Below are 12,860 nucleotides of genomic sequence, written 5' to 3'. Positions count from 1 at the left end.
TTGAGCATCTACCACCTGCCAGGCACTGTGCCAGGTACTAGTGTTCAATTTTCTTGGCTCCTGGATTTTAAAGTCTGGTGAGAGCCATGTCGTTAATCAAACAGTCACAGAAGTTTAAGACTGCAACAGGCAAAAGTGGCACAAGTGACAACGAGGTGACGGCGAGGCACCTGAGGACACACGGGCTCAGACCGCGAGGCCCGGGAAGCTGCCCTAGAAACCGACGGCCACACTGAGACCGAAGGCCGCAGCATGGTGGCCCGAGGCCAGGCGGCCGTGGTGGGAGGAGCAGCGCGGCCCCGTGTGAGGTCTGGCTCCTCAGTCCCTGGTGGGGAGGCCTGCGGGGTGCTGGGGCCTGGGGTTCTGCGAGGTCTGGAAACGTGCCCGGGGGCAGATGGTAGGAAATGGGGTGCAAGGAGCAAAAGGCTCCCCGGCCAGACCGAGGGCTCCATGGCATCAGGTGGGCACGCCACCCCGGCCTCTGGGAGCGAAGGGCTTACGCTGCAGGCCGCGTGGAAAACGTGGGTGACAAAGCAGCGAAGGGTTTCACAGAGCTCACCCACCTCAGCCACTCGCCCCGTGGGCTCCTGGACACGGCGCAGGAGGCACCGCTTCACAAATGCCAACCGGGACCAGCCCCAGCGGCCCTGCTCCAGTGGCCGAGCAGGGACAAAATGGGGGAGTCAGGAAGCAGTCCATGATGGCTGCTCCACCCCACAGAGGCCATTTTCAAGCTAGGAAACCTGATCTTGCTGAACCCACGTCCCTCAGAGGGAAGGTGAGTAGACCAGGTCCAGGGGTTCCCGAACCTCAGAGTCCCTGGGACTCGGGGCGGTGGGCGCTGTTAAAATGGCACATTCCTGGGTTCGGGGCCAGGCCTTCTGCATCAGACTTTGGGACGGGGGCCCAGAAGTGACCGCTCAGACAAGCGAGCGCTCAGGTGGTTCTGATTCGGGCGGATGAGAAACAGTGCTGCGATCATTCAATTGGAAAAGAACAGTCTTTTCAACAAATGGTGCTGGAACACCTGAACATCCACATGCGAAAGCTGAGGCTCGACCCTCACCTCACACCACGTAAAAGACGTTCACCTGAAACGGACCAAAAACAAATGGAAGAACTAAATCTGGCAGTCGTTTCTTATAGATGCCACCAAAGGTAGAAGCACGAAAAGATAGAGACAAATTGGACTTTGTCAAAATAAAAAACTTTGGTACGTCAAAGGCCACCACAAAGACACGAAGAGACAACCCACAAAAATGAGAGAAACTGTTCCCAAATGATACGTCTAATAAGGGTCTCATATCACGAACAAATGAAGAACTCTTAAAATCCAACAACAAAAACACAAACCAAATTATTAAAGGGCAAAAGACTCGAATAGACAACAAGCACGTGAGAAGATGCTCAACATCCTTAGTCGTTAGGGAGACGCAGATCAAAACCGCAATGAGAATGCTCCCCACACCCACCAGGATGGCTAGAAAAAAAGAAAATGGAAAACGAGTCATTGGAGAGAATGTCGAGAAACAGGAACTCTTCCTTTGCCGATGGGAATGTAAAATGGTGCAGCTGCTGCGGAAAACAGTTTGACAGGTCCCCAAAAGGTAAAACATAGAGCTCCCCCCTGACCCAGAAACCCCAACCTAGACAGACACTGAAAGAACTGGAAGAGGTTGAAACAAAACCACTCGAATGTTTGGTGCAGCGACATTCTTCGCAATAGCCCAGGGGTGGAAACCACCCAAATGCCCATCACCTGACGACCGGGTAAACACAACGTGGCTTAGCCTCGGGCACGCCGCGGAGGCCCTGCGGGTCTGGTCCAGGCCACCGCAATAAAGCGAGTCACGTGGACTGTTTGGTTTCCCAGGGCGTGTGAAAGCTACGTTACATGACACTGAAGGCTATCAACTGTGCCACAGCAAGACGTCTCAAAACGATGCGTACGCCTTAACTAAAAAGTACTTTGATAAAACTTGCTAGCCATCATCTGAGCCTTCGGTGAGTCATGCTCTTTTTGCTGGGGAAGGGTCCTGCCTCGACGAGGATGGAAAGAGCATCGGAGGGGCACGAAGCACAGCAAGACAAGGCCCGCCAGCCGCGGAATGGCTCGGCGATGGGAAGGAAGGAAGGGCTGATCCCGACACGGACGGATGAACCTCGGCCACAGGACACTGAGCAGAGGACGCGAATTCCACGACGCCACGCAGACGCCACATGGGGGGGGAATCCACGCGAGAGACGGCAGATTAGTGGCTGCCAGGGGCCGGAGGGGCGGGGAGCGGCGAGTGACTGCTCCTAGGCCCGGGGCCCCCTGTGGGCGTGAGAACATTCTGGAGCTAGACGGTGATAAAGGCTGCACACACTGTGACTACACTAAATGACACTACTGGTCAATTTACGTCGTGTATGTTTTACGACTTTTTAATAAAGGGAAAGCTGGCACGCCATGGTTGTGGCAGCGTCCTGCTCTGCAGGATGTCGTCGGGGAACTGGCGGAAGGGTGTGCGAGAAGCTGTCCCTTCTCACGAGTGGATGCGAATCTGCAATGTCTCAATAAAAATTCCAATCAAAGAAAGAAGTCGACAGCCTAAAATTTTGGCTTATTCATCCTCAGAACTTCATAAAAATGAAAAGATGCAACTTATAAAATGGAATAAATAAGTTTCAGATTTAAAAATCATTTGGAAATGCTAAAAAATTATGTGCAGTCTTGGTGTGCGTTCAGACTGTGAGTGTGTGTGCACCTGCTCCTGCTTATTACTAAGTGTCCTTTGAAGCGGGTGCCAGGGAGAGAGCCACACCCCTTTCAGCAAGTACCCCGCGATTTAGTTACAGCCCACAACATGCTCTGATATTTACAAGCCAAAGGGGCGCTGTGGGCTGTCCAGTTTTCTTTAAACAAGGCCTCATGTTGGGGGGGGCGTACCAAGCTGCCGTCTCCTGTTCCCAAAAGACAAGGCTCCTCACTAACTGTTACGAGGAAGGAGGCACGTTTGATCTACTCCACGCCGCCAGCACTACAGGATAAACCATTACTGTCCCTGCTCATCAAGAACCTCTCCAGACGGAGCTGGCTTTACACACTGAAATCTTGACTAGACAAAGTTCAAGTTAAAAAGTGAAGTGTTCACCTGATGGGCTATTTCTAAGCTGCCATTCCCCAAGGCCCTGCTGCTGTGCACGCAGGCACCTGTTTACCCCCAGGGCCCACAGTGACTGTCCTCGGGTGAGGGGACTCATCTTCGTTGTCAAGTGCAGCGAAAATACTGCTTAGCTTAGATAACGTGAGCTGGAAATGCGAGAGGCTGCGTCTGCCAGATAAGACAGGCTTGTTTTTGAGTCACTGACTCCAGTTTCCTCATCTAGAACATCCTCCCGAGGACGCCGACTCTGCCCTGGGTTTGCCGGGCAGGACCGCACGCTGTGGAGCCGTGACCTTGGCAGCTGCAGACGTGGAGGCGGTGGCCAGGACCACACGCTGCGGCGGAAGCTGCAGGCAGGCAGAGCAGCAACCAGAAGCCGTCCACCTCATGCGTCCAGCGTCTTGCGGACACGGCGCCGGAGCACAGCAGGCCGTGTGCTCGTGCCTCGTGAAGGCATGAGAGTCTGCAGCCAGCGCCTTGCCACGTGCTGCCGAGACTGCTTCAGGGGCCTCTCAGCTAGTGTCCTCAAGCCTCGCCAGCCCACCGGGACTGCGCCGGGCAAGGGGCTTTGGCCAGTCCCTGCTGCCTGCAGGGTACCCTGGCCCTGTGGCATGCCACCCGCCACGGTGGGTGCCACCCCCTTTCTGGCCTCATGGTTGGCCAGGTCCCACAGCACTGGGCTTGGCTCTAAGCAAATGGGCTTCTCACCCTGCCTTCCAACTGCTCCCCGCTCACAAACTGCCTGCTCCAGCAGCCTCTGAGGGACCCCTGTCCCCATCTACTGGTGGAAAGTGGCACCCACCAGGCTCATCCCACTGAGCTGTCCCCCGTCTGCCCCCTGGGCTGAGTGGCCTCTAGCCCAGGCAGACTCAGAGAGAACCCATGGTGCTTTTCATGTTCACAGCTGTACTGCTCCAAGTGCGGTGGGTTCACGGAGCTTCTCACGAAATGCCCATGAAACTGGCCCCGGGGACAGCAAAGCCCAGGTACCCCAAACAGGAACTTGGAGATGAAGGGCAGTACAAATGTGTCCAAGCGCAAGAGAAAACAATGCCTCCCACTAACAAAAGCTCTGGCTTTTCTGTTTCCAGGGCTTACCAAAGCAATTTTGGGCTGAAAGGGACGTAGGAGCCAGCTAAGCCCAACGCCCTCATCTTCTGGGTGAGCAAACAGACAAAACTGACGCCGAGAGACGGGGGGCCTGCCGATGCCTGAGCCGGGTCTGGCGCTGACGTGTCTAGGGGTGCACGCGCACACACCGCTCAGCCAGAGCGGCAGGAAGTCCAGGCTGAGGAAAACAGAACGGGAAGTGTCGCAGCCAGAGGACACGTTTATCCAGACGGATCGTGTTGGTGTGGACCTTACATGAACTTGGATAAGATGCAGCAGGAACGTTTCGGGAACACGAGGCAGATTAAGCTGAGAGCCTGTAACGCGACGGCACAAAGCACGCGGGAAAGATGCCTCCGGAACCCACCCCGGTCCAGCACGCACGACCCCGAGTGCCAGGCGTGCTCCCTGGGCCACCCTTCCTCCCTCCGAGCCACCTCCCTCTTCTGTCCTGCCCTCTGTTTTAGTTACCCTCCAAACCACCTCATGGGTGTGACACATCGTGGACGTCACTTTTTCTCGAGGGTTCGGGGTCTGGGGTATGCTCCCCGATGCTTCGCAGTGCTGCTCTCGGGCTACTGAGCTGTGGGGTTTGTCAGGTCCTTCGTCACACGGCCCTTACGGTGGCTGTGCTGACTTGTGCGGTGTCTTCAGTTGTCTCCTGTGGCAGATCCTCGTCCAGCTCCTGGTCCACCCTAACTTCAGACAGCCTTGGGAGCCTGGCACCAGCGCCAACAGGCCTGTGCTGAAGGACCAGCAGACGGGGGCGGGGCCGGGAGGCCTGGACGCTGCCATCTTCTGCCTCCCACGTGGCGTGCGACCTGAGGCAGATGCCTTCCCCCTCGGCCAGGTGAGCCAGATGTCCTGCGAGGCCCCTCTGGCTGGGTTTCCACCCTGACTCCGGGCACGTGTTCTGGCCACGCCGGGCCTGTGCTGCTGAGTCCCTGTCGCCGTGCAGACCCGTGGTCTTCGTCCCAGGCGGGTGCACCTTGGCGCTGGCCCGGGATCCCTGCGGAAGGCGCCCCGGCAGCCCCCTGGGAGCAGCTCTGCTGTCACTTGTCAAACACATCTGGCTTAAGCACAGAATTTTATCTGAAGAGTGAGTGCTATGGCTAAAAATGTCTTCTTCTGACTTTGCTGAGTGAGGCCAACAGGGGCCAGGTTCCTGCTTCCCTCTCCTAGCTGCCCGACTGTGAAGCCAGAGGGCGCTGCCCCCGTGACCCCTGCAGTGGCTCCGGCGATTTCCTAGGCGTCTGCATGTGATCTGGAGTGTGACCGGGACCCAGGACGAATGGCCTCTGCTAACTGCAGACACAGGTTTCCTGGGCAGCGCTCACATTCTCCTCCTCCTGAGTGGGAGCTGGCAAGGCCAACTATGACCGCCTCTCTGTCCACCACTTGAGACTCACTGACACCAGCCCGGCCGACTGTGCTTGTGGTGAGCATCAGGGCTCCAGAGTTGACACAAGACAGCAGAAACTTGATCCCAGGTACACTGGCCACTTTGGGTCTCCGATAGCCTGTCACAGGGCTGCGGCCTCACGGACAGCCAGCACTGAGGCTCTGCTGGCTGGCCGCTGCACAGGCAGGCTCCGGGTCTGCCCCTCCAGACAGGAGGTCCCTGGAGGTGACCGTGTGCTCACCCCTCCAGGATCACACATAGACCCTCCTGGGCTGGCAGTGAGTGTCTTGGGAGCATGTGCGTGTTGGCTGGGACGGGGTGCCTGACTTTTACCCCTGGGTCACCAGATGCCATGCTTGAGCAGCCGTCTGCACCCAGTGGTCTGCTCCTGGGAACCATGGCCTCCCAGGGGAGAGGAGGCTTAGGTCAAACACCCCGGGGAGGGGCGACGCTTCTGAGGAACAGGGTGTGAGGAGAGTGCTCAACGAAAATCAGCTACAGAGAAAGGCAAGGAGTGGCAAAAAATCTTTTACCCCTGGGTCACCAGATGCCATGCTTGGGCAGCCGTCTGCACCCGGTGGTCTGCTCCTGGGAACCACGGCCTCCCAGGGGAGAGGAGGCTTAGGTCAAACACCCCGGGGAGGGGCGACGCTTCTGAGGAACAGGGTGTGAGGAGAGTGCTCAACGAAAATCAGCTACAGAGAAAGACAACGAGTGGCAAAAAATTTAATTGTCTTCAAGACAGGGCTGGACACCATTCTGGGGCTTATCGCTGCTGTAGGAAGCAGCACGTTCACCCAACGGCTGATGTGTCACAGGGAGCCCGCAGCATCCAGAGCGTGACTTCAGAGATGCTCTGAGCATGGAAGGAAAATGGACAGGGGACATGGGTGTCCTCTGAGGGTGGGGCTGGAGGGACGACCTACCCGTGAACCCATGGCTCTCGGCACTGGGTGTGTCCCGATCACCCCAGAGCTCTGAAAAACCCAGCGCCCCAGGCAACGCTGACGCTGCTGGAACCAACAGCAGTCTGCCCGGCCACTCCCTTCGTGACAAGCTACCGCGAGAGGGAGTTAAAAAGGTTCGAGGCTCCCGAAGACAGGGAGGGAGAGGAGGGAACCACCCGCGCAGCTCTGGCAGCTGGAGGGTCGTGGGTGAGGAAAAGACACAGCGGGGCCTCATGGCGCCAAGCGACGGGCTGCAGCACCCCCGGCACGAAGGCCCTCAGCCAGATCAGCGCAGGGACCCACAGTCCCCGAGCCCCACCAGCGCTCAGGCTCCTGTCAACCGTCTGTGCTGCAGCCACTCTGCCGACCAAGACCGCCACCGTGTGAGGAAAGCCTCTGCCACAGAGAACGCGGGAGAGACAGAACACAGGCGACTCGGGAGCGGGAAACCGTGAGGACGGAGAAGCCTCGGCAACCTGCTCCGGACAGAGGAAGGTCTGACAGCTGGAGACAGCGACACGGCTTCCAGAGGCGAGAACGTGATCACAGAACCATCCAGCGGAAGGATGGCAGGAAAAAGCTGAGAACGTCTTCTAGAAAGTAGGCTAAAAGCATAAAGAGACAAAGAGGGAGAGAAAAATACGAAACGTGGAGGCCACTTTAGGAAGTCCTCAGGACAAAAGCAGGACCTCCAGGAAGAGCAGAGACACAGGAGGGGCAGAGGCAGAGTCACAGGATGCGACCCAGGACAAAGCCACCGGCTACGGGCTGAGAGGGTTCCCAGCACAGGGGACGGAACAGGCCTCGCGCAGACTCACCCCACCTGTCCTCAGAACGCCGAGCACACAGATCTCACGAACTTCCAGAGACACACGCAGGGCAGGTGTCAAGGACCAGGTGTCAGAATGGCTCCGACTCCTCGTCAGCAATAGCGGATGCCAAGAAGCGATGGAAGGATGCCTCCAGAACGCGACGGTGAGCGGGGCCCGCGACCGACACAGACGGCGCCAGCCAGCCAGCGTCAAGGGCGACATGCTTTTCAGACATGCAATGTCTCCAAAAGTTACCCGCCACGAACCGCTGTCAGGGACCAACTGGAGGATAAACTCCCCCAGAACAAAGAAAGAGGAAGACACGGGACCCAGGACAGAGGGGTCCAGCACGCGAGGGCGGAGCAGGGCGATCCTGGGTGGACCGGGTGACCAGGCCAGACTGGAGGGGCCAGAGCACACAGGAGATCTCGCCCAGGGGACCTGGAGAGGACACCTGATGTGTCCGAGCGTATGGAGAGGGAACTGATGCAAGCAGCAGAGAGCGGGTGCTGAACGTGTGAAAGGCACACAGAAAACTGGATGGGAGGACGCCACGACGGCCGAGCCGGGCGGAGAGGCGTTCAGACGGGCAGACGGAGTGTGGTGGGTTCCTGGGGTCGGCTGCGAGGAGCGTGGGCTGGCGCAGTCCCGCACATGCGGTGGGGCTGTGGCATGGGGTGGAGGCGGGCCACGTGGGGGGCAGGCCGCGGAGCAGCTCTGTGTCCCTCTCTCCCCGGGGGAGTCGCTGGAAACACCTAGGGCTAGAAAGATCCAGAAGTGGCCCCGAAGCAGGTCGTGGGGAAATGGGGGGGGTCTGGCAGCACGCCGTGGAGAACCAGCGGTGCGGAGCTGCGCACTTACTCCGGCGACCCCGACGGACGCGACGCGCGCCCTTCTCTGGTCGGGCTCCTTCCCGCAACGGGACTGTTTCACCGCGTGTGGCACGTTCACGGCCGTGTTTCTTCAGTGATTTTCCACGTCATCCCTTCTCTCTGATTACGTTTACGTTGGGCCATGTGAAGGTGTCTCTTGCTCACTGATGCTCTGAATTTTTTTTCAGGCTTTTTTCTGTTTCGGTTTGGATGCTTTTTGTTGCTACGTCTTCGAGTTCACTAATCTTTTCTTCTGCAACATCTACACTGCCATTAATCTGATCCGGTGTATTTTTCATCTCAGACACTGCAATTTTAATCCCTCGAAGTCTGATTTGGGTCTTGTTTCATATATTCTGTCTGGAGTTTTAGTTGTTTCAGGCAGGAGGGTATCCCTGGTCTCTGTCACTCTGCTTGGCTGGAATCAGGAGTCCATTTAATTTCACTAGTCTACAGCTTCGGTTGTCATGTCCAGGGGATGGCCCCTACTGTGTATGCGAACTGTGCTGGGCATCTTACACATACGATCTCCTTGGACTCAGCAGGGCTATGCCTAAGTGCCAGCTGTCAGTCTTGCGAGAAGAACATAAGGAGGAGACGGGACTCTGGTGTCCGGCTTCACAGATGTCGGGCTGCGTGCTGCAGTCAGCGTGAGCACGCGTGCCTAAGGACACCCAGAAAAGCCAAGCGTGCCTAAGGACACCCAGAAAAGCCAAGCATGCCTAAGGACACCCAGAAAAGCCAAGCGTGCCTAAGGACACCCAGAAAAGCCAAGCGTGATCCCTGCTGGGGAAACGGAGATTCCGAGCGGGAAGAAACACTATTACATCCAACTAAACGAGGTCCCACAAGTCCCTGCTCTTGGGTGTATGGCTTCCCTCCATTTTATATGGGCAAAGTGTTTTTGAATGAGTATTTTAGGGGATTTTTTGCTACTCTGAATGTGCTGCAAAGTAGAAGAAGTGAATTAACATCAACTATGAGTTTCCTTTAAGCCAAATACTTTATATACGTTATTGACAATCCCATCCCCATTTTACTACGAAAACTGTGAAACATACAAAACACTGAAAAAACTTTACAAGGAACAGCCAGTTACCCATTACCAACACTGTTTTACTTGCTTGCCTTTTCATCTGTCCGTCTGTCTGTTTATACACCCATCAATCCCCCTTACTTTTGAATGCACCTCAAAGTAAGCTGCAGACATTGCTCAAAGTCCCCTATATACGTCAACATGTATTTACCGCTTTTTCTTGAGGAGAAGTTCACGCACAGTAACGGTTCAGGTCGCCTGTGTGCCACGCCTGGGTTTCCACAAACCCTCATCCCCGGGGAAGCAGCCTCGTGCCCCTTGACAGTCATTCCCCCGACCCAGGCGACCAGGGACCTGATTTCTGCTGCCAAAGATTCGTTTTGTTTGTCCTGTTCTAGGGTTCCATGTAATTGGAGCCTTACGGGTAATTATTTATAGAGCTTTCTTTCCTCGAGATGATGGCTGTGGGACTCCCCATTTTATCTTATCTGTTTCCATTACTGTGCTGGGGCCCCGTCGCCATCCCTCTGGCACAGAGCTGGAGGCCCAGGGTCCCAGAGGCTGAGTGGCGCCGCGCTCCTGCAGGTGTCAGGCTTTGGACTAGCGTCTGCTGCTGTGGCTTGTGTGTTCTCCGCACACCTCCCCGCGAGCGCGTCTGGTCCAGGGGATGCCTGTTTGGCTCTGGTCTCCCATTCCAGCTTCTCTGCCCTCCCTGCCTTTGCCACGGCCTGACTCATGTACAGAGGCGTTCGGTGGGAATTTTAGGAACATGCCATCTGCTTCCCAAATAAAACAGCTCCCAGTCCTGCAGTCCGGGCCAGCACTGCTGTGTGGCTGGAAGGAGCCGGTGGCCCTGGGACCCCAGAGCTGAGTGGTCCTTGAGCTGACCCTCACTCAGGCACTGGGCTCGAGTGCTGAGACAGGGCCTGGTGACTGCCACTGATGAGCTGGTCAGAGCCACCTGTTTCCTCCCCAAACTGCAGGAGAACGGGGCACTTCTGCTTCCCCTGCATTTGGTCAGCGAAGACGAGGCTGACAAGGACAAGAAAGGGTCTGAGGGCAAAGCTCCAGAGCTCTGAGGCCATCAGCGTACCGTGCCCCTGCCCGTCTACTGGGGCACCTCATCCCGTGAGACGACCACAGTAATTACAGAGTGTCCCACTCACCACACCCCGCCAGCCGGCACCCTTTCCCCTGCCCTTGACACCCAAGCTCCAGGGCTGTGCCGTCCAGTACGGCAGCCATGAGCCATACATGGCTCCTGGGGGCCTGAAGTGAGGCCGGCCCTATTCCGGGGTCCTCGCACAGCACCTGTCTCCCTGTCTTCTCATCGGCCCCTGCAGCCTTCGGCTGACCACACTTCCACTGGGAATTGTGTCACAGCCTTCGAGCAGGCTACCTTCCTTACACTAGGTCTGACTACGCCACTCGGCCTGGCTTCCAGCTTTGCAGTGGCCCTGCTCTGGTGACAGGGTGCCCTGGCCGAGCCCACCTGTGAGCAACCCTGCTCCGGCAGGACGGTGCCTCTCTGGTCACTGCGTGACACATGTGCGTCATGGTTCCTTTGGCTTGGGACACCCTTCTGTCCTGTCTGCTCACCACACTCCTGCTCACCTGTCATGTCCAGGCACCAACACACCTGTGAGAGCCTCCCGACCACCTCGAGACCCCGGTGGCACTTCCGTCCCCAGCTTGCTCCCTCCACGCTGGAAGCACGGCCGGTTTCTGCTTTAAGAGCCAGAGGTGTGTGTGTCGCTACAGCAGCCATGAGCATTCCCTGGGCGGGACTTCCCGCAGTACGCGGCCTCGAGGACAAGGGCTGAGGCGTGTGGCACAGCGCTGGGCGCCCCGAGCCCAGAAGACCTGCTCCTTCCAGGCCGCGCTCACCCCGCTGACAGCACGGAGGCTCGGCCACGTGCCTCAGAGTCCAAGGTCCCCTGCGTGTGGGCGGGAGTGTTGGGGGCTGACCCACAGGGGTTAGGGTTCGCACGGGCCAGGGGTGCTGCAGGAGGTGTCCTGGGGAAGGGCTGCACCTGACCCACGAAGTCTGGGTCAAACACATCTGTTCTCTCTGATCATAAAACAAATTTCTGCCTATTACAGGAACGTGCGGAAAGCAGAAATGAGTATTATAATCACTCGTGATCCCTTGATCGAAAATAGTAATCTTTGTTGTGGTTCTCCTAGGTATTCAGTGGTATTTTCTTGTTTCTGGTTTCTGTTTTTTTATAAAATTGGAACCAGACCACATACAGTATTTGAGTAGAGTAAGAACAGATGCCACTTACCCGGCGTGTGAGAGGGCCCCGGGCGTTGTGCACACGTCCCCTCGGTCCCGTGACAGCTGGGAGGGGCGGGTCGTGCTCAGGCCCCGCACAGGAAGGCCCGGAGACGGTTCTGGTAAGTGGCAAAGGCCCGTGCCCAGCCACTGAGGCCTGCACCGCCCTCGGAAAATCCTCCTCCTCAGCACGCGCCCGGACAGGGCTTAAGTGGCCTCTCAGAGCGCACCCTTAATCATCCACGATGACTGTGGTCGTGACTGCCCAGCGGGCTCCTCACCACCGGGCGGCAGCCAGGTCTGCCCCGCTCGCCACGGCTTCACCGGCACAAACAACTTTGGGAACATTTCCAATCATTTCCTAAGTCTGGTTCTCATTGGCAGGTTGTTCAGAGTCATGAACTACTTTTACTAGAACTCATGTTAACTGTAAGATATTCAGGAAACAGGTAAAGTGAAGATAAAAAACCAGCCACAACAGATAGAATGACTATTATCATCTGCTGTGCGTCTTAGACTTCTTCACCGTATCCTTTTTTTTATACGAAACGGAGTCATCAAGCAGGTTTTGTGACTGACGTTCTGCTCGACGTGTGTAAGGTGTCACCGCGCATCGCCTCAGTTAGACTCAGCCCCTCTCAGCAAAGCCTTGGGAACATCCCCTCGGGCGCTGGCCATGCAACCAGCCACGTTTTTTCTTTCTCTTATTAAAAACCGTGACTCCCAGTGTGACTGTCCACTGCTCCGGCACTGAAGCCCTGCACTCCTCGTCCCAGAAGATGGTCACCTGGTGCTGCAGGGAAGACGCGCTGTGTCGGGGGTTCCGGTCCCGTGCTGCTCATGGGGACCCAGGGAGGGACTTCACCTACGACATCCCAAATGAGGTGAGAGAGCAGGTGTCATTGTCCCCAAGGCCTGGAGCTTCATTCCAGGAGGGAATGCGAGCCATCAGAATATCCCAAAACTCTTGGGAGGAGGCACTGGGCTGTACCCACGAGCCTGGCTTTGGGGTGTGGGGTGCCCCTCTCCTCCCGCTGTCTGTCCCCTGCTGTGAGTGACCAACGCCAGCTCAGTGGGTGCCACCAGAGGGCAGAAGGAGTAAGAGTGACATGGAAGATTGCTTAGCCCTGCCCTAGATCGGAAGTAAAAAGAATAAAAACTCCTTTAATTGCTCTGTGTTCTGGTGTCCTAAAATGACGTTTCATTCTGATGAACCGATGGAAGACTTTGCTCCCCAGTTCCGAGGAGGAGGTG

General features: G+C 56.9%; 1 protein-coding gene across 2 annotated transcripts in view; it reads right to left on the bottom strand.

The window, feature by feature from the left end:
* TECPR2 (tectonin beta-propeller repeat containing 2) overlaps positions 1–12,860 on the bottom strand; it is a 71,428-nt gene that overhangs the window by 5,128 nt on the left and 53,440 nt on the right. The gene's annotated exons all lie outside the window — the stretch shown is intronic.

Source organism: Pteropus alecto, unplaced genomic scaffold (assembly GCF_000325575.1).
Source record: "Pteropus alecto unplaced genomic scaffold, ASM32557v1 scaffold8, whole genome shotgun sequence".
Classification (NCBI taxonomy): Eukaryota; Metazoa; Chordata; class Mammalia; order Chiroptera; family Pteropodidae; genus Pteropus; species Pteropus alecto.
This window is presented reverse-complemented; position numbering and strand designations above follow the sequence as displayed.